Raw genomic sequence first — 22,580 nt, 5'->3', positions numbered from 1 at the left:
TCTATAACTTTCATTCAATTTTTGTTGGGGAGTTTAATATAACAAATTGTCTTATAGCTAAAGGCAAGTTCCAAATTTGCTTTGATATTTCTAATTACAGAAAACTCAGTACTAAACTTCAGGTTAAAAGCAACCTTATCTTTAGCCATTCAATATATGTTAATGATACGTAGGTTGTATTGATATCTATAATATATGCCTTTAGGTACTTTGGGGAATAGGTACCTAAATATAAATTTGAATTTTAATTACAGCTGTTTAATTCAGAAACATCCCTCTCCAGTCCTTCACAGGAACAATCTTAGAAGTCACTCTCTGGGTTTCCTACATATCTCAGTGGACTCAAGCTGCTGATGCTCTGACAGTGACCTTTTCCACACACCCCATGTTGCCTTTTCCTCCTTGTCTCTCTCATCCTCCCGACTTCTTTACTCCTGATTCCCAGGATCATCTCCCAAGTGAACTGCCTACAACCACATCATTGTCTCAGGCTCTGCCGTCTGAGAAACTCAAACTAAACTAAGACAGAGATGCATTCCTGCTTCCTACCCCAATCCAGGACAATAAAGATACCTGAGAAACCCTCAGAGTTTGTTGTGAAAGCTCTGGAATAGGAAGGACATAGAGTCTGGTGTCTGCTCATGCCTGAAAGAGCCTAACATTGTGAGGATGACTGGATCTCTACTCAAGTACAGCCTTTGCTGTTGCTTACCTCTTGTCCGTTTTTCAACTATAGCATTAGAGGAGCCAATTGCAGCTTAGCAGGTAAAGGCAGGCTCATATCAATAGGAGGTGTTCCTGGAGAGGTTGGTCATCTCCTCTTGCCTCCCTTCTTATACGAGTTTCTGAGCCTGAGTCAGACATAAATTGGGTACTGAGGAATGGGAGCCGAGAGAAGAATTCTTAAATTGGAGAGGATTGAAGATTTGATTTCAGATTGGTCTGTAGTTTTAAAACCTAAAATGAATGGTAATACCTGAGAATGCCCCAGGATCTATGGGATATGTGCATAATTTCATCTGGAGACAGGAGAGAAGAAATTGATAGAGGGCATTGAAATGAGAGCAGTAAAGAAAACGAAGTTGTCTTTTGCCAGTGTAATACTCAATCTGCTTTTCTAGAAAAGGTTATGTTTTATTCATGTAACAGGAAAACTCATTTTTATCTATAGTATTTAAAACTGCATATAATGGAGGCGGGGCAAGATGGTGGCAGAGAGAGGAATGGAAGCTAAGTAGTCCCCCTGGAACAACTACAAAAAACCAGAAACAACTAGTAAATAATCCAGAATAACTGCGGGGGAACAAACAAGACCATCCACTCATCATACACCAACCTGAATTGGGAGGAACGCCCGAGAACACAGCATAAAATCTGTAAGTAAAACCTGCGGATCCAAGTCACGAGACCCCCTCCCCCATAGCCCGAGCTGCAAAGCCTCATGGTGCCAGAGAGAAGCTGTCTCCCAGCAAGCGAATATAGCTCAGCTGAGCTCCAACTGGGGTTTTAAGTAGCGAGTGTGAACTGCTCACTACAGGTACGCATCCCCAAAAAACAGACAGAGGCTTTGGGTGACGACTGACCTTGGAGAGCCGGAGGGTCGCCTTGGACTGGGTCTGAAGGGGACTATCTGTTTCTTTTTCAGCTCAGTGGAGAAAGCCCCAGTCATTTTCAGTTTCCAGGGCTGTGACTCAGGGAAGGGTGGAGACAGCACAAGCAGAGAGAGAGACAATTGAAATGCTAATGACCTCCACCTGGGGGGTCTGTCTTCTCTAGGAGGAAAGGGGTGGGGCCCTTTCCATTCAGAACCAGACCCCAGAGCCTGGGGGAACAGGCCGTACCTCCTCACACCAGTCAAGAATTATAGGCTAACAGGCATCACCTGCTGGGCAGAAAAGCACAGTGACCTGAGACATCAAAGGGTGGAGCAATTTTCTAAGACACACCCACAGGGAAACCAGATACTGAATATTTCTTCCCTCTTGGACCTGAGCCTGTTCTGGTCTGGGAAAACCTGATTTGGATAACCAAGGAAACCATGCCTAGACAACAGAAAATTACAGCCTACACTAAGAAAAACAAAGTTATGGCCCAGTCAACGAAACAAATGTACACTTCAACTGAGATACAGGAATTTAAACAACTAATGCTAAATAAATTCAAAAAGTTTAGAGAACATATTGCAAAAGAGATAGAGGCTGTAAAGGAAACACTGGGCATATATACGGCAGAAATCAAAAGTTCAAAAAAACAACTAGTAGAATCTATGGAAATGAAAGGCACAACACAAGAGATGAAAGACACAATGGAAACATACAACAGCAGATCTCAAGAGGCAGAAGAAAACACTCAGGAACTAGAGAACAAAACACCTGAAAGCCTAAACACAAAGGAGCAGATGGAGAAAAGAATGAAAAAATATGAGCAACGTCTCCGGGAACTCAAGGATGAAACAAAGTACAATAATGTATGTATCATCGGTGTCCCAGAAAGAGAAGAGAAGGGAAAGGGAGCAGAAGCAATAATAGAGGAAATAATTAATGAAAATTTCCCATCTCTTATGAAAGACATAAAACTACAGATCCAAGAAGTGCAGCGTACTCCAAACAGAAGAGATATGAATAGGCCTGTGCCAGGACACTTAATAATCAGACTATCAAATGTCAAAGACAAAGAGAGAATCCTGAAAGCAGCAAGAAAAAAGCAATCCATTACATACAAAGGAAGCTTAGGAAGACTATGTGCGGATCTCTCAGCAGAAACCATAGAGGCAAGAAGGAAGTGGTGTGATATATTTAAGATACTGAAAGAGAAAAACTACCAACCAAGAATCCTATATCCAGCAAAGCTGTCCTTCAAATATGAGGGAGAGCTCAAAATATTTTCTGACAAACAGACAATGAGAGACTTTGTGAACAAGACACCTGCCCTACAGGAAGTACTAAAGGGAGCACTACAGGGTGATAGAAGACAGGAGTGTGTGGTTTGGGACACAATTTTGGGAGATGGTAGCACAACAATGTAAGTACACTGAACAAAGGTAACTATGAATACAGCTGAGAGAGGAAGGTGGGGAGGATGTGAGACACCACAAGAAAGGAGGAAAGATAAAGACTGGGACTATGTAACTTGGTGAAATCTAGAGTATTCAACAATTGTGATAAAATGTACAAATATGTTCTTTTACGAGGAAGAACAAGCAAATGTCAACCTTGCAAGGTGTTAAAAATGGGGAGGCATTGGGGGAGGGATGCAATCAGCATAAACTAGAGACTGTAACTAATAGAATCATTGTATTGTGCTTCCTTTAATGTAACAAAGGAGATATATCAAGGTAAATGCAGATAAGAGGGGGGTATAGGGGAGGCATGTTAGACACTTGACATTGGTGGTATTGTCTGATTCTTCATTCTACTTTGATTTAAGGTTATTTTTCCTTTTGCTGCTTCCTAGCTGTCATTTTTTTTCCTCTTTCTTTTGCCTCTCTACATTCTTTGACTCTCCCTCCTGCCTTGTGGAAGAAATGTAGATGCCCTTATATAGATAGTGGTGAAGGTGGTGAACACATAAATGTATGACCATGCAGAGAACCATCGATTATTTACTTGGGTTGGAATGTATGGTGAGTGAACAAAACCATATTTAAAAAAAAATGGGTTGATGACAAAACCTTGAAGGCAATGTGCTGAGTGAAATAAGCCAGACACATAAGGACAATTATTGCGGGGTCTCACTGATAGGAACTAATTGTAATATGTAAACTCATAGACATGAAATATAAGGTACCAAGATATAGGACGAGGCTTAAGAATGGGGAGTGGTTGCTTAGTGTGAGCAGAATGTTCAATTAGGATGAACTTAAATGTTTGGAAATGAACAGGGGTGTTGGTAGCAAGATGTGAGAATAACTAACAGTGCCAAATGGTGTGTGAATGAGGTGTAAAGGGGAAGCTCAGAGTCATATATGTCACCAGAAGGAGAGTTGGAGGTCAAAGGATGGGAATGTATAAAACTGAATCCTATGGTGGGCAATGTCCATGAACAACTGTACAAATACTAGAAATCACTTCCATGAACCAGAACAAATGTATGACAATACAATGAGAAGTTAATAATAGAGGGGCATATAGGGAAGAACTATATACTTATTACAAACTATATACTACAGTTAGTAGTATTTCAAGATTTTTTCATAAACAGTAACAAATGTACTATACCAATACTATGAGTCAACAGTTGAGGGGGGTTGGTTAGGGATAGGGGAGGATTAGAGTTTCCTTTTCTTTTTTTCTTATTTCATCTTTCACTTTATTTCTTGTCTGGAGTGGTGGAAGGTTTCTAAAAATTGAACAAAAATTAACTGTGATGGATGCATAGCTGTATGAAGGTACCCGGGGCAAGTGATTGTACACTTTGGATCTTTGGATAATTGTGTGGTGTCTGAACAATCTCAATAAAAATGAAAAAAAAAAAAAACCTGCATATAATGAATATTGTACTTTGATATATTTGGGGGTAGGGAATTCTCAATCAAATTTTTTCATATAAATGTGGAAAGAGATTAAGTACAAATTTACTTGTGTAAGGGAAAGGTAATATTACCATCATAAAATGAATGCTGATAGGAAAAAATAACCTCAGCAGAGTCTCTGGAACAGTCTTGCTTACTTCTTTTAGTATAATTCAGTGGTCAGTTGATTTTAGACAACGGTTAAAGGTAACTAAATGGGCAAAAGGGAGTTTTTTCAAGAAATATTACTGAACAACTGCATATTCATAGCCTTCCATTATACCATATACAAAAACTAATTCAAATAAGTCATAGATAAAATTATAAAAATTTACAGAGATAAACATAGGAGAAAATTTTTGCACCTTGCAATAGGCAAAGCAAATATTTTGTAGTTATTACCCAAGAACCACAAACAATGAATATTAAAAATTATATATTAGTCAGTATTAACATTCAAAACATTTGTTTTTCAAATGACACCAAGCTAACACAGAAGGGAATATAATATTTGCGATGCTTATATCTGAAAAAGGACTTGAGTCCAGAAAAATGAGTTGAAAAATGACAGCCCACACGCTAAGTACCTGATTGTGTAAGTAATGTTTTATTGGAAGACAGCCTTGGCAATTCATTTACATGTTGTCTATGGCAGCTTTTGCACCACAATGACAGAGTAGAAAAGTTGTAACAGGCACCATGTGCCTACAAGTCTATGTTATTTACTTTCTGTTTCTTTAAGTAAATGTTTCCAACGTCTGTCTATAATATATAAAGAATTCTTAGAGACAGATAAAAAGGAGTAAAACAGTCCAATTAAAAAATAGGTGAAACATTTGAATAGACACTTCAAAGGAGAAATATATTGCCAAGAAGAAATTAAAAATGTTTAACTTTGCAAATAAAAGAGGCTGAATCTAGAAGGTAGTTTACCAGGGTATTGTGTAGGGGTAGGGATAAGGTGTTAAGGCTTAAGTTGTACAGTAAAATTTGCTTAAATTCATTATTTGTCAGGAAAATACAAATTTAAACCATAGCTAGACACTAGTACACACCCATTAAAATGGCTGAAACTAGACTGACAATATGAAATGTTGTCAAGGTTTTGCAGTACTTAGAATGCTCAGATAGCAAGTGTACATGTAAAACCGTCCAACAAACCTGGATAACTGACAGTTTTTTCACAAGCACACAAACCTGGAAGCAATTCCAAACCCCACCAAGTGAATGTATTTTTTAAAAAGCGATATATTTATATAATGAAATAGTACTCAGCAATAAATGAAACAGACTACTTCTACACACAAAAGGGATGAATCTCAAAATAATTAAGCTAAAGGAAAGCAATCAGATGCAATAGAGTGAATATTGTATGATTCTTGCTTTTCAAAATTATAGAAAAAGTGAACTAATCTATATTTTCAAAAAACAGATCAGTTGTTGTTTAGAGCCAGGTTCAAGGAGAAGGCTGGATTGCAAAGGGCAAGAAGAATAATTGCGGAGTGATTGAAATGTTCTTTTATTTGATTGTGGTTGTAGTTTCATGTGTATATATAATAGACATATCTGATCCAAATGTACACTTTAAAAGGATACAGTCTATTTTACCTCTAAAAAGTTTAAAGATATCATTGTTCTTCATCTTGACTAGAGTTCAGTTACTTGGGTATATAAACTTGTCAACTCCTCAAAGTTTACTCCTAAGATTTGTACATTTTACTTTTAACTAACTATGACTCAATAAATAAAATATAACATTTAAATTCTGATTTCTGCCACTTTAGTGGGCTTTGGGACAGAGTAAAATTCGATGCATATATTCAATCCCCCATCTGGATCCAGAAGTCCCTACTACAATAAGAATTTTAGAATCAATTTGTAATTTCTCTAAAAAAATACTTGAGATTTTATTTGGAATTATGTTAATGCTAGAGATTAATATACTGAAAATTGCCATCTTTATTCTGCCAAATCTTCCCAATTTGGATTTCTAGTAACTTTTCATTGCAAACTGAACACTGCAGATAATAACTGTACATGGAATCTTCTGAAGATTGTTGGGTTAATTCTGTGGTAGACAGGTAACTTTTCTGTACTTAAATAAAACAGTTTCTCTGAATGGTTTCCAGCAGATAGTATCTTGGTTGAGGTCTTGAGCTCCAGGTATGTTTTGTTTAGATGTTTTTCAGTTTGGTGGGTTCATTTTTTTTCTCTGCAGTTCCCTTGATTCCAGGTACCCACCAAATTTCTAGCTGCTCTTCCAGTCCCAAGCCTTGTCCTCTGACCCTTTAAGCCACTAACATTTCACCCATTCTGCATCCCAAATTGAGCTTGGGTTCAAGAATTCATTTCGCAAAAGAAGGAGTAAACTCATAAACTTCTCCTATGCAATCTCATCTTTCATGGCTAGATTCCTCTCTCATTTTCCTGTGCCATTTCCTCCGGCCTTTTTGGACTATTCCATGTTTGCATACTTCTGTGGTAAGCCTGGGAAAGTGAAATTACACTCATCCTTCTGCATTTCTCTCTTTCCCAGGATGTTTTCTCTAAATTTCCCACCATGCTATCATACCTGAACTCCAACCTCTGCCAACACCAGCTTACAAATCTGTGGTTTTATTTGTCATCAGCTCTGTGGGAATTGGGGAGTGTTCTGTGGCAAAAACACTACAAATGTACAGTTCTATCCATTGCCACTGCAGTATTTAACTGAAAACAATTCTGAGGTTTCTGCCTGTTTTTGATTGCCATCCAGTTTCTTCTGCTATTTTAAAAATATTTTGTCACGTTTCCATAATTGTTGCATGAGGCAGTGTTCATCTCTCCGCTTTGTACCACTATTTCCAGTAGCCAAAACTCGTCATTGAGCTTTTCAGTTACATTCCCTTTATTGCCATGTTTATTGGCCAAATGAATTATTGTCTTGTGAAATACTTGCACGTACCTCTTGCCTATTTCTCTTTCAGGTTGTCTTTCTTCCTATTGATATATATGAATTTTTATATATTATCAATTTCAGGAATTTTTACCTAATAATCTCATTTTGTAAAAAGAGGTTATTCATTTAATATAGCCATTTGGTATCAATAGTTTTCTTCAAAGGTAATATGTTAGTTTTTGATGTAAGATACTGTTTTGGTTTGCTAAAGCTGCTGAAATGTAGTATACCAGAAATGGACTGGATGTTAACATTGAGGATTTATTAGCTTACACATATGCAGTTCTAAGATGATGAAAATGTTTGAATTAAGGCAATAACAGGACTATACCTTCTTTGAGGCTGGTTTACTGGTGAGCTTGGGCTCCTCTGTCATTTAGCAAAGCACATGGCAATGTCTGCTTTTCTCTCCCTGGCTTCTTTGTTTCTAGGTTATGGCTTCAATAGCTTCATCTCTGCTTCTCTGGGGCTTTTTCTGTCAGCATCTCTTAATTTCATACCTTAACTTCTGCATGTGTTTTATCCTCTTAGAAAAGACTCCAGAAAGAAGATTAAGACCCACCTTGAATAAGGTGGGTCACATCTCAATTGTAAAACCTAATCAAGTCACCACCTACAATAGGTCTGTACCCACAGGAATGGATGAAAAGAACATGGCCTTTTCTGGGGTACATAACAGCTTCAAACTACCACACTCCATCCCCTGAACCCAAAAAAGACATTTTCTTTCCATGTGCAAAATACATTCATTCCATCTTTCATTTTAGTAACAGTATTAAGTACAAAGTCTATTCAAATTCAGTTACAGGTGTGGTCTGTCCTGGGGTAAAATTCTCCTCAGGCTGTGGACCTGTGAAACTTAGAACAAGTTATCTGCCTTCAATATATATAGGAGGGACAATCACAGAGTGAAGGTTGCCATTTCCTTAGGGGGAAATACAAAGGAAAACAGGGGTCACTGGACCCAAACAGTTCTGAAAACATGCACACTTCTTTAGACTTCCAGGTCGGAAAGTCATCTGTGGAATGACATTTTGCCCTCCAGGTTTGAAAGAGTATCAGCCCCACCCTTTCCAAGGGCTTGCACAGTGGCCCTGCTCTCTTCAAGTACTGGAGTGAGGGATTCAACATCTCCAAACATTGGAGAGATGGCTGTGCTCTCAGCTCCACCCTGTTCAAACATCAGGGTGGTGGCCAGACTCTCTGCCATCTATCTCTGGGGCACAGGCTCAAATGCCTCAGAGAAGTGGGGTGTTGGCCAGACTCTTATCAATCTCTGGGAAATTTGTCCCACCACCTCTGAAGTCTGGGGTGACAGCAGTCTTCCTGAACAACAAATTGGCCAAGCTCTCCTCAATCCCCCAGGCATTTGAGAGCCCTGGGATGGTAACACTCTTTCTGAACAATGGGGCAGAAGGCTCATCCTCTGCAAACTTGGGCAAACTCACACTTTCCACATGTATGGGTGGGTTCAATCTCCTGGCCTGAGGTATCTTAGCTTCAGATCTCAGCTTCCATGGTTCTACCTTTGGTGTCATTTTTCCTTCAATCTGCCCCCTTTCTGTTCCTTTTATTCCATGCTGGCAGTGGTTCTGAACGTTCATACAGATTTCCCATGAAAATTTGTCAGTTTCACATGCAGCACATAGAAGGCCCAAATGTCAGACAATAGGACCTTCAGCAAATCTTTTCTGGATAACTGCATTTCCAATCCTGACTCACACTGAAATGGCTGACTGGTTCCATGTTCAATTTAAACCTCACATGGGCAAAGCAGAGGCTAAACCTGTCTATATTTCTGCGTAAGAGTCTCCCCCTGAGTACCTCTTTGTTGCTCAGCTATGACCCTCTCTCTCTAGCTAACCCAACTCGGCAGGTGAAATCACTGCCCTCCACCCTATGTGGGATCTGACACCCAGGGGTGTAAAGCTCCCTGGCAACACAGGATATGACTCCTGAAGATGAATCTGGACCCAACATCGTGGGATTGAGAACATCTTCTTGACCAAAAGGGGGATGCGAAATGAAACAAAATAAAGTTTCAGTGGACAAGAGATTCTAAATGGAGTCCAAGGTCACTCTGGTGGACATTCTTATGCACTATATAGATAACGCTTTTTAGGTTTTAATACATTGGAATAGCTAGAAGTAAATACCTGAAACTATCAAACTGCAACCCTGTAGCCTTGACTCTTGAAGATGATAGTATAGCCATGTAGCTTACAAGGGGTGACAGTGTGATTGTGAAAACCTTGTGGATCACACTCCCTTTACCAATGTATAGATGAATGAGTAGAAACATGGGGACAAAAACTAAATAAAAAATAGGGTGGGAGAGAGGAATGATTTGGGTGTTCTGTTTTACTTTTATTTTTTATTCTTCTTTTATTTTTCTGGTATAAGGAAAGTGTTCAAAAAATAGATTGGGATGATGAATGCACAAATATATATATATAAAACCTAACATGGGGCACTATTCTCTAGGGACTTGCTTTCTGGAGACTCAGAATTTTCCAAACCATGAATTTCTAATTCCATTGTACCCTAGAGTTCAGTTCTTAGCTTATCTCTTTCCTCTCACATTTTAATATAAGCTGTAAGGAGAAACCTGACCACACTTTGCACATTTAATTTGGAAATCTCTTCAACTAAATCTCTAAGTTTGTCACTTCAAATTCTGTCTTTCATCTGACATCAGGACTCAATTTTGCCAAATTCTCTACCTCCTTAAAATAAGTGTTGCCTTTCTTCCAGTTTTCAATGACCCATTTGTCATTTTTTTCTAAGGCCTCACTAGCAGTACCTTCAGGGTCCATATTTCTACCTATAGCCTCTTCAAAGCAATCTAGGCCTTTTCTATGAAGCTCCTCACAATTCTTCCAGAATCTTCCCCTTATCCCATTCATAAAGCAGTTCCAGCATTTCTGATATTTGCAAATAAAAGCACCCCACTTCTTGGTACCAAAATCTGTTTTGGTTTGCTAAAGCTGCTGAAATGCAATACACCAGAAGTGGACTGGCTTTTAACAATGGGAATTTATTACCTTACAAATGTACAGTTATAAGGCCTTGAAAATTTCCCAATGAAGGCATCAACAAGATGATGCCTTTTCTGAGGAAAGATTACTGGAGAGCTTGGGCTCCTCTGTCAGATGGCAAAGGCCTGTGGCGACATCTGCTAGTCCTTCTCTCCCAGGTTTCGTTGCTTCCACCTTCTGGCCTCAGTGATTTCCTCTTAGCCTCTGTGGGGCTTTTTTTCTGTGAGCTTCTCTTAATTTCATCCCTTAGCTTCTGTATGTGTGTGTGTTTTTTTTTAATTGAACTTTAAAAAAAAAGCACAAAAATCCTACATACTAAAATTACACATCAAGTATTGGTCCAATCTTATATTGATCTATTTACAATTAAACAGCACCATAGTTTTCTCACCTAAGTTAGTTAAACATGCCCAGAGAATTGTTATTCAAAGTATGTGTTCCTTTAAAATAAAATAAAATAAAATAAACTCTTAAGAGAGCTCAAACCATCAACAAACTATAGACTATTGATGACGTCACTAACTTTTCTTAATCAAAAATTGGTGTGGACACTTTTTCCCCTAATTGGCAAACTGAGATGTTGCTGTTTGAAGTGGCACACAAATGAATAAACAAATTTTTTGATGACGGTATTATACTAAAGAAACCTCATATCCAAATATAAAATTCTCCTTCGGAATTAATGCTGCTGCCTTCTTTTGAATTCAGGTTCCATCACCAGCAAATCTATGTCTGATACAGCCACAGTCTTAAAAATCACTGCATAAAAAAGGAAGTGGTTAAAACACTTAGAAACAAGATATGTTACAATTATAGATATGATATCCAATCAGGCTATAGGAAATTTAGTACCATTTTAAACATGATATTTAAACTAATTAGCAGTTTCATTTGCCATCAAAATTAATAACAGTTTCACATCCAAATAGGTGTGGTTGTTTGGTATTTCCCAACTGAGAACAACATAAGTGCCTTCTTGCCTCCACTCTTCCATCTCATTTAATTGTCAGGGGTGCAAGAATCATGAGTTAGACCCCTTCTCACTTTTGGAACCAAATTCTGTAATCTCCAAATTAAATATAATCCTTAGCAGCTTTACTACAGTCGTAGTACAGAAGAATTAGGTTATTTCACAGGGTTTTTCAGCCCCCTAACCTAATTTGCAGTTGGTTCTTAATTTACCTCTTTGTTAGGAAAGATGAGGGAGGAGAATTGCTATTTACCACACATAGAGGTAACAGTGAACTGGAAAGCACTAAGGCATAAAGCAGTGTTTCATCATTTGGTCTCACTGCTGATGTTTAAGTGATGTCAGTAAACCTTTCACACTTGTAATTATGAGTTGAAATGTTGTCTAAAAGACCACAATCAGGCACAATTGTCCCAGGCACAGATAGAATGGGTTTTCCTTACATCCTTACTGCAAATTGGGAAAGAAGAGATAAATAGTTTATTATTCTGTAGTGGGAATAGCTGCTGTACTAGATTCATTGTATTCCCTGCCCCAGGACCTATGCATTTGGGGGCACAGTTAGTTATGAAAACTTCCAAGTAGAGTAGGAATATTAATGAAGGTATTATATAGTAGTGACCTTCTAACCCTGAATATGAAAATAGCTTCTTTATACAGACATTTCAAAATGCAAGAGGAAGAGGAAGCAAGAGGAAAAGAGATGCTTCAACTGAGTATCAGTTGACACTCAGAGATATGACTGCCTTGACTAAATTATTGGCTAGTGTTCCAGAAGGGTGCCTGTCAGCATTGGGATGGAAGGCACCAACATTTAGTGTGTCTGTAAATAATCAGCTCAGCCTATAGGGATGGGGAAAGCAATAGTGAAAAACAAGTTTTCCAGTCTCTACTCCTATATAGGTAAATATTAACTGAGCAAATAATTAAAATCAGAACAGAAGCAAACTTTAAATACTGCTCTTTCAGTTTTCATTAAAAAAGCTTAAGTTTTGTAACCATCACTGATGATTTCTGGAAATTGAATAATTTGACTTGTTAAAAAAATTCTGTATTCAAAAGGTGCTAGGTGCTGTTCTTTATGGATGCAATGTTCCGTTTACAGGTCCAAATCATTTAATTACAGCTATTATAATTGTTGGGTGTTTTAAGATAAATGATTATCTATTTCTTAACTGCCTTTCAAATTACAAATTGTAATTACATGAGTCTCAAAGTCTGGTTCTCCGTGTTTTATTAATTATTTTTGTTGGTCTCCATCACAGATGTAATTTTTCACTGGTCATTCCTCAGAACCAAATCCATTCACAGGGAATTCAGAGCAGTGGAAATAAATTTCATGCCACAGAGTAGGAAACTACAATAATAAAAAAGGAACAGGAGTGGGACCAGCCAATAGGATCAGTTCAGTTCTCAGCTGGTGTTGGGGTCTGGAAAGGTTGGCTCACTATAACATATACAGCATAGTACTTTGGAATCTTCAGTTCTTCCAACTTCATTTTCTCGGTGAGAGGCCTGCCACAAAACAACCAACGCTGACTACTCGTTCCATTCCTTCTGCTGCGTGTACGCACCTCTTCATGTGGTATACTGTGTCTACACTGCGGACCACAAGTTTGAGGTCTTTGCCAGTGGAAAGGTGCAAACAGAGCTGACATTTACATCCAGTCTCTGTGCCGCTCTTTTCTTCTATTATGTTGATCGGTGGTGCCAAGGAACAGACTGGAAGCTGATATCTGTTTTCCAGTTCATCATAGCACTCTGTAAGTGCAACATGTGGTCAAGTTATGTATGCACCATCAATGATTGCTTGGGCCAGTTCATGAGCGTTGCTCACAAAAAGCATGTGCTGCAGCCTTCAAGGCATCCCAGATCTCTCTACGACCTTCAGAAGTTGGTGCAGTATCCCAAAATTCATCCCTCTTCCTGTGTAGTTGTCCGTCTCTCATGGGATAATCCATTTTGATTTTTCCGTTTTCAAACGCTGGTTACGACCTAAAGCAACTCCGGTTGAGGCTGCCCGAGGAGTCGTGCTGGGCGCCCACACACACACCCATGGGGGCTCCCGGCGCCGTCCGCCACCTCCGGTCGCTCGTTGAGGCCCATCGCCGCCTCAGCCTCTTCAGGCGCCGCCGCCACAGAGCTCCGGGCAGGCGCGCCGCTCTGCTTGCCCTGAGGCCCAGCCTCCGCCCCGTTCGCCGCTCCACCCACCGCCTTGGCCCCTCTATTTCCTCCGCGCCCAATTTTACCTCAGCCTCGGGGCCATCTGCCCTGTAGGCGTGGTCGGCCCGCCGCCCTCCCTCCGACTCGGCCCTGCCAGACCGGGGCTGGTTCATCCGGGGCTGGTTCATCCCGGTCAGGCCGTAGCGGCCGCCTCGCCCCTCACCGCCCGGCACACCCGCGTCCAGGTGAGCCCCGCGCGGCCGCCGCCCATCCGCCCTTCTGTACATGTTTTCCTCTTATAAAAGACTCCAGTAAGAGGATTAAGACCAACCTTGAATGAGGAGATGAGGCGGTTCACATCCAATTAACAAACCAAATCAAAAGGTCCCACCTACAATAGGACTGCACACACAGATAGGGATTAAAAGAACGTAGCCTTTTCTGGGGTACATAATAGCTTCAAACTACTGCGGATTCATTTACCTGCCCCATGGTCGTTAAGATTCCTAGAGTACGATTTTCAGTAAGATTTTCTCCTTTAAAGATTTATGTTTGTGTGTGTGTATGTGTTTTTTTTTTTTTTTTTTATCATTATTCAGGGCTATAATTCACCTAGAAATATTTCTACATATAGCATGAGGTAAGAGTGAGTATCATTTCTTCCAAACCTTTACCCAGTGATTCCAGGATAATTTGAAAATATAGTGCAAACTTTACCATAAATAGAGCAACTATGAAAGTATGGTTCTGGTCCTAGTTTCTCTAGTCTATTCCACTGGACTGTTTATCTATGTTTGGGCCATATCCGTACTTTCTTAAATACTGCTTTCTTTAACATAAGTTGTAATAGCTAATAGACATCTGATAGAAGAAATATTTTTTGGGCATCGAGGCCTTTTGGCCTGTGTAACTCTGCTGGCACAGGGAAATTTTCAGTTATGAGACTCTGTTTAGTTATTTTTCCTAATTAATTGGTTGTATTTTTGATTCTCTATAATTGTACTTATTTGAAGTTTTGTTTTATTACTTTAAATACAGTAATATTATTATTTGTCTGTTAATTCCCTTATCTTAAATATTACTGGTTCTGTTGCTGTTAACAATTGTTGCTACTGGGTCCCCTATTTGGTTTCATTTTTCCCATTGTGTTAGCAATTATTCTTCATTGTCATAGTAACTGTATTTGAATAATTCTTGGTAGGAAAACAAAAGGCCTGAGAAGAAGAACTTCCTCTAATCAGGTTGTTTCTCTATTCTAGTCACCCTGAAGCACAATCTGTTTTTCACCTTAATCCAAGTTCAAGGCTTGAGATTCCTAAACCTCCAGTGGTGCAAATCTGTACAAGGTCTTGCTTAATTCAGTCTTAACCTTGCCCTGAGGGTATTGTGAGATATATTATTCAGAATTCTCACCCAAACTATACCTAGGATTTGACATCTGTTTCCCTCTCCCCAAACAAACAGAAAATACAAGGCCCTGGTTGGTGGTTGATTCTTCTGATTTTTCATATTTCTCAAGGCAAAAGCATTTTTGAATGTTGTATTTACCTTTCTAGATATGCACATTTTTGTGGCGAGGCAATTCCTTTTTGTCCTGAAAGCTCTAAAGTGATTTTAAGATATATTTAACATTTCTTCATTTCTTTTAGTTGTGCTCATGGTAGGAGTTTATTACAATTTCAAAACTTGTCATTGCTGTACCAGAGCCTCAGAGGTAAATTATACTCATATGAGTGGAAGACTTGACCAGCACAAATGTCCACAAGTAGCACCATACTCATCATGAAGTGTCCTCACCTCCTGCAATCCTTTGCTCAGATGTTATTTACTCCGTGAGGCACACACTGACCATTCCCTGTTCCTGGCGTATCAGTCCCCTTCACTCTGTCCTGTTTTCTTTTTAGGTATTGCACTTACCACCTGCTAATACTCTGTATCACTTGTTACATTAGTTTTATTTTCTCCAATGCTAGAAGATAAATTTCGTAAGGGCACACATCTCTGTTTGTCACATATTTCCAATTGCCTAGAAAAGTGCCTGGAATAACAGAGATAGTATAATTTTTGAATGACTGAAAGAACAAATGTATGAAGAAATAATTAATGCCATAATGCTACATATTTTTGCTTGCAAAAACGGATGCAAATTGTGTGTGAAATACCAAAGAGGGAACAGGAAAAAATTATTGTGATAGTTGTCAGCGTATCAATGAGCCTATCCTAGACAAGTCACAATTTCAGGGGAGAAACAGTCCATTCCTTTGGACTTCCCTGCGCAAAAGGTGGCCTGACCATGAACAAATAACATCTGGGCTTGTTACTCCCCATCTTAGTGTCATCCAATGAGCTGGATTCTCCTTCTGGAAATTGTTCCTTGTTTTTGCTCCACTCAGTTCATGAGGAATTCAAGAAACTTACCCTTTCTCATAGAGAAAATCAACTCCTTTAACCTGAATAAATAATTCACAGTATTGACTTTGAGTCTCATCTTCTGTTGAGAACTCTTATATCCAGATTAGTGTCAGAGGCTGTAGACACAGGCCAGAATTTTATGGGTCCAGAAAGTTCATTATCAGCAGATAAACTTTCTACAGGCAGACAATTTCCAGAAATTTTACTCTCTGTTACATTTTGTCATTTCCCCTCAGAATCCACCTTGTTATAATTGTAGTTATCAGGGTTATCTCAGGATGAGTTGTTGATGAAAATGCACACACTCCTAAAGCTATGAAGGTATACTAACTTAACTTATGGCTGAGAACTACTTTTCAAAAAATATATGAATACAAATTTAAAAAAATTTTCAGCAAATTAAGTGTTTTTTTTCATGTAATTAATTTGTTTTTAATGAAAAATTCATTTCAGTAAGGTATCTCATTTTCACCCTCTGATTTTTTATTTTATATTGGAAAATCCACCTTCCATTTTTTAGGAGCTTCAAACTATATTAGGATATATGGATGTATTGTGACCATAGGAACTCACTTTTTTTGTTATGTTCATGTTATATTATTACAACAAACCCAAGAAAATTAAAAGTTTCCTTAAGAAAATATTTTTCTACCAAGCTCTCTCTTCAGAGCACCCTTAGTCTTATTATGCCCGAAACTGTAGATGAGAGGGTTCAACATGGGGATCACCACTATGTAAAACACAGACATGACCTTGTTCTGTCAGTTGAGAAGTTGGATTTGGGCATCACGTCATATATGAATGTAATTGTCCCATAAAACGGAGTGACCGCTGTGAGGTGGGAGGTGCAGGAGGAGAAGGCCTTCTTGCATCCCTCAGAGGCACGCATCTTTAGGATTGTGATGAAGATGTAGGTGTAGGAAACAACTATGACAAACACTGTGTTTTCAATGATAGACCCAGCAGAAAATGAGGGAACAACTGCAAGAATGCTAATATCAGAACAGGAAAGTTTAACTAAAGGAGCAAAATCACAAAAAAGATGATTGACTCAATTTGGTCCACAGAAGAATAAAAAGAAGGAAATAGTATAAGTTGAAGCATTGAGAAAACCACCTATATAAGCCACAGAGAGTAACTGGACACAGATTTTGTGGACATTTTGATTGAAAAAAGCAGTGGGTTGCAGATTGCCACAAAGCGATCATAAGCCCTAACTGCCAGAAGGAAGCCCTCAGATGTCCCAAAGAAGACGGCAGAACCAAGCTGGATGGCACATCCAGAATAGGAGATTGTGTTCCTCTCCACCAGGAAGTTTACAAGCATATTAGGAGTGACGGATGATGAATAGCCTATGTCAGCAAAACCAAGTGGCTCAGGAATAAATATGTAGGATGATGGAACTGAGAAGAGATTCTGATAAGAATGATTGTGCTGAGATTGCCAGATACAGTCACCAGGTAGATGCATAGGATGACCATGAAGAGGATAACCTGAAGTTTGGGATCATCTGTTAAGCCCAATAGAATGAACCCTGTCACTGCAGTGTGGTTCCCATCCACCAGGGAATCTATGAGACACTGTCGCTGGTATCAAAGAGAGCCTGTGATGGACAAATTATATTAAAGAAGTGATGAATTTGATGGTTTCATTTTCCTTCCTAGGCATATGGGAATTCATGATACATAAAGCTATATCATTCAGGCATTAGTGTATCAAGCAATGATGAGTGCACTTGCATTTCCAAAATTGTTTTAAACCAACAGGAAAATTCTTCTGTTAGATAATGTTCCTTTCCTTTTCTTATTCTATATTTTTAAAATTTTATTTGAAGTTGTTTTAGAGCCAAAGAATAAAATCTATGACTGATGAGAATAAAAAAGTTTTTATTTTATCCAAATATAATGTATGTATATATGTATGTGTGTATGTGTATATATATATATATTGTATTTATGTAGTTAGGTAATGAGGACTTGAGAAACAACTAAATTTATTATATGCTTACTAAATGCTAAGCGTAGAACTAAACTTTATGTATGTGTGTGTATATATATATACATAAATTTAGTTTAACTTATTTTCCATTCAATAAGTTTATATAATTTCATTATTTTAAGAGTAGGAAACTGAGACTGAAAGAAGTTACATAAATTGCACAAGGCTATGTAGCAGTTTGTGAGTCAGAATGTGAATGCTGGGTAATCTGACTATGGACTATTTCTTTACTAAATTTGCTTTATAATTGAAATTAAGTAATATCAGAAAGTCCAATACACTTGGTTATGGGTGGATAACAGATCAGCCTTTAAGTTTTCTGACAGTTAATGTTTAAAAAAATTTCTAGTTAGTTACATATCTGACTATGTGTATCAGTTAAACTAGAGTATTTTTTTTTAAAGGGGAAATACAAATGTTGATACTGCTATCAGAAAGAAATTTCAGATTTGGGTTATGAATGAGATGACTGTATATTTATGAATATTTTTAAATAATTACATTTTAAAATATTGTTCTTTTTTGAGTAGAATGAAATATCAATGTAATTGCCTTGGAAAAACCATGGTTTATATTCAGAATGTAATTAGAATAAATTTATTTAAACAAAGCAAATATTTTCTACTGTAACAGTGTTTCTAATTGAAGTATGAGTATACAGTTGATTAAATAATAGCATAAAAAGTTAAGAAATTTGCCCAGGAACACCCAGTTAGTACACCTGTGACCCTCATCTTCAAATTTTCTGGCTTCATGTATTCTTAGCTTTGTCCAATGTATTTTGTTCCCCATGAAGGCCGAGCATTCAGACCTATAAGGAAAAAGAGAGTCTTCTTCAAATATATTTAGTAACAGTATATATTCATATCATCTTAAAGCCAGTGGATTTATTAGTATTATAGCTGAGTACTGAGATTATATATTCTTGATAGACCATGTGAGTTTATGGTGTTAAGAGTAGGTAAACAAGGAATTCCAGTCACTTGTATTATGCCTGTTCATGCACATGAAAAAGATTGTGGAAACAGTAAATCAGCTCAAGTTGCTTACTAACTGATTGTTTGTTAGCATCTTCCCTATTTCCCATCTATGGCTTGGGAGTACAGAGCCATCCTTCGAGGGTAGAGTGTTCTAAAATAGTAGATGAAATGGAATATGTCAGATTTCTTCACAAAACCCAAAATCTTGCCTCTTAGAATAAGAGCTAGTCATCTTTCAGTAACAAATCCAAAGTCATTGTGGTTTTATAGCTTTTTCGTTATTGTTTGCCTGTGAGGATAAATCTGTGAAGACTCTAGAAACTGTAATGTGTATTTAAAGGTACCATTGGATATTATCACATTCTCAAGTGGATATTGAGCAGATGAAGTCACACAAACACATCTAGTCTTTAAGGATTCTGTTAATTCTCAAGTGGTCAATTTATTCTTTGGTTTCTCTCTAAATGTTTGTGCATAGTTTTATAACTTTCATTCAATAGTTGGGAGTATAATATAACAAATATTCTTATAGCTAAAGGCAAGTTCCAAGTTTAGCCTGATATTTCTAATTTCAGAATACTTCAGCACTAAACTTCAGGTAAAAGGCAACCTTATCTTTAGCCATTCAATATATGTTCATGATTTGTGTTTTGAATTGATATCTATAAGATTTGCCTTTAGGTACCTTGGGGAATAGGAGGTTGAACTTGATGTACATTTGAATTTTAAATACAATTGTTCAGTACAGAAACATCCCTCTCTGGTCCTTCATAGGAACAAATTTGGAAATCTCTGTTTCTTACATATCCCAGTGGACTCAAGCTGCTGATGCTCTATCAGTGACCTTTCCTGCACACCCCCTGTATTGCCTTTTCCTCCTTGTCTGACTCACCCTCCCTACTTCTTCAATCCTGATTCCCGGGATCATCTCCCAAATGAACTACCTACAGTCTCATGATTGTCTCAGACTGCCCTCTGGGAAACTCAAACTAAACTAAGACAAAGATGCATTTCTGCTCCCTACTCCAATCCAGGACAATAAAGATACCTGAGAAACCCTCAGAGTTTGTTGTGAAAGCTTTGGAATAGGAAGGACATAGAGACTGGTGTCTGCTCATGCCTGAAAGAGCCTAACATTGTGAGGATGACTGGATCTCTACTCAAGTACAGCCTTTGCTGTTGCTTACCTCTTGTCTATTTTTCAACTATGGCACTAGAGGAGCCAATTGTAGCTTCGCTGGTAAAGGCAGGCTAATATTAATAGGACGTATTCCTGGTGAGGCTGACCATCCCCTCCTGCCTCCCTTCATATACCAGTTTCTGAGCCTAAGTCAGACATAAATTGGTCACTGAGGAATGGGAGCTGAGAGAAGAATCCTTAAATTGGAAAGGATTGAAGATTTGACTTTAGATTGGTCTGGAGTTTTAAAACATGAAATGAAAACTAATACTTGAGAATACCCCAAGATCTTTGGGGTATGTCCATAATTTCATCCAAAAACAGGAGAGAAGAAATTAATAGAGATGCATTGAATTGAGAGCAGTGAAGAAAGGTAAAGTTGTCTTTTTCCAGCAGAGTACTGAATCTTCTATTCCAGAAATGACAATGTTTTATTATTATAACATCAGAACTGATTTTTATCTAAGGTGTTTACAACTGCATACAGGTTATTTCAGTTTGATACCTTTGTGGGAGGAACTCAATCAAATATTTACATATAAATAAATGTAGGAAGTGATTAAGCCCAAATTCAGTTGTGCAAGTGAATGATAATATTACAATCGTCACATGAATGCTCATAAGAAAAGTAAGGTCAGCAGACTATCTGGAACAAAGTCTTGTATACATCTTTTATTATAAGTCAGTGGTAACCTCATTTTAGACATATGTTAAAGGTAATTAGATGGGGGAAAGGAATTGTTTTCAAGTAATATTACTGAACAACTGCATATTCATAGCCTTCATTATGCCATTTACAAAACTAATTCAAATGAGTCATAGTTAAAATTATAAAAATTTGCAGAGATAAACATAGGAGAAAATTTTTTTATCTTGCAATAGACAAAGGAAATATTTTGTAGTTAATTGCCAAGAGCCACAGACCATGAAAATTAAAAATGATATATTAATCAGTATTAAAATTCAAAACATTTGTTTTATAAATGATACCAAGCAAACACAGAAGGGAATATAACATTTCCATTCATATATCTGAAAAAGGACTTGAGTCCAGAAAAAGGTGTTGGAAAATGACAGCCCACAGGCTTACCGCCTGATTATTTAAGTAATGTTTTATTGGAAGACAGCTTTGGCAATTCATTTGCATGTAGTCTATGGGAGCTTTTGTACCACAGTGACAGAGTAGAAAAGTTGTAACAGACACCATGTGCCTACAAGTCTAAATTATTTACTTTCTGGTTCTTTAAGAAAATGTTTCCAGCCCCTTGTCTAAAATATATAAAGAACTCTTATATATAGATTAAAAAAAAAAGTAAAACAGTCCAATTGAAAATAGGTGAAACATTTGAAGACACTTCAAAGGAGATACCTAAATGGCCAAGAAAGAATTAAAAATGCTTTATTTGCAAAGTATAAAAGAGGCAGAATCCAGAATATAGGTTACCAGGGTATGAGGTAGGCGTAGGAAATAGTGAGTTAAGGCTTAAAGTGTGCAGAAAAAAATGCTTAACCTCATTAGTTTTCAGGAAAATACAAATTTATACCATAGATAGACAGTACTACACACCCATTAAAATGGCTAAAATTGAAGAAGACTGGCAATATAAAATGTTGCCAAGATTTTAGGGCAATTAGAACCCTCAAATAGCAAGTGGAAATAGAAATCAGTGTAACAAATCTGGAAAACTGACAATTTATTCGCAATTGCACAAACCTAGAAACAACTCCAAATCCCACCAAGTGAGTGTAGTTTTTTTAAAGAGGTATAATGAAATATGACTCAGAAATATATGAAACAAACTAGTTCTACATACAACAGGGATGAATCTCAAAATAAGCTGAATGAAGGAAGTCAGATGCAATAAGTGAATATTGTATGATTCTCATTTTATAAAGTTATGGAAAAAGGAAACTAATCTGTATTTTTGAAAAACAGATCAGTTATTGCTTGCAGCCTGGGTCAGGGAAAAGACTGGATTACAAAGGGGCAAGAAGAATAGTTGTGGAGTGATTGAAATGTTCCTTTACTTGATTGGAGTAGTGGTTTCATGTATATAGTACACAAGTCTGATCAAAATGTACACTTTAAATGGATACAGTCTAAGGTTAAAGAAGTTATTTTAGAAAAAGATACACTTATGAATATGCAGGATCTTTGAGTGATGGCATTGTTCTTCATCTTCATTAGCATTTTTAATATATGGGTATATAAATTTGTTAACCCCCCCAACCTTACATCTAAGATTTATGCTTTTTATTATATGTGACTACACCTCTATAAATGAAATATCGTAACATTTAAAATCTGCTTTTGGTTTTTTAGTGGGTTTGGATAGGGAGTAAAATTGTATGCAATGTATTCAATCCACCATCTGGATCCAGAAGTCCCTA

The 22,580-nt window shown here is 37.6% G+C and overlaps 2 pseudogenes; both read right to left on the bottom strand.

Moving 5' to 3' along the window:
• Nucleotides 1-12,785: 12,785 nt before the first annotated feature.
• Nucleotides 12,786-13,513, bottom strand: LOC119538489 (annotated as a pseudogene).
• Nucleotides 13,514-16,663: 3,150 nt separating this feature from the next.
• On the bottom strand, nucleotides 16,664-19,937 carry LOC119536976 (annotated as a pseudogene).
• Nucleotides 19,938-22,580: the final 2,643 nt, after the last annotated feature.

This window comes from Choloepus didactylus, chromosome 6 (assembly GCF_015220235.1).
Source record: "Choloepus didactylus isolate mChoDid1 chromosome 6, mChoDid1.pri, whole genome shotgun sequence".
NCBI classification, from domain to species: Eukaryota; Metazoa; Chordata; class Mammalia; order Pilosa; family Megalonychidae; genus Choloepus; species Choloepus didactylus.
This window is presented reverse-complemented; position numbering and strand designations above follow the sequence as displayed.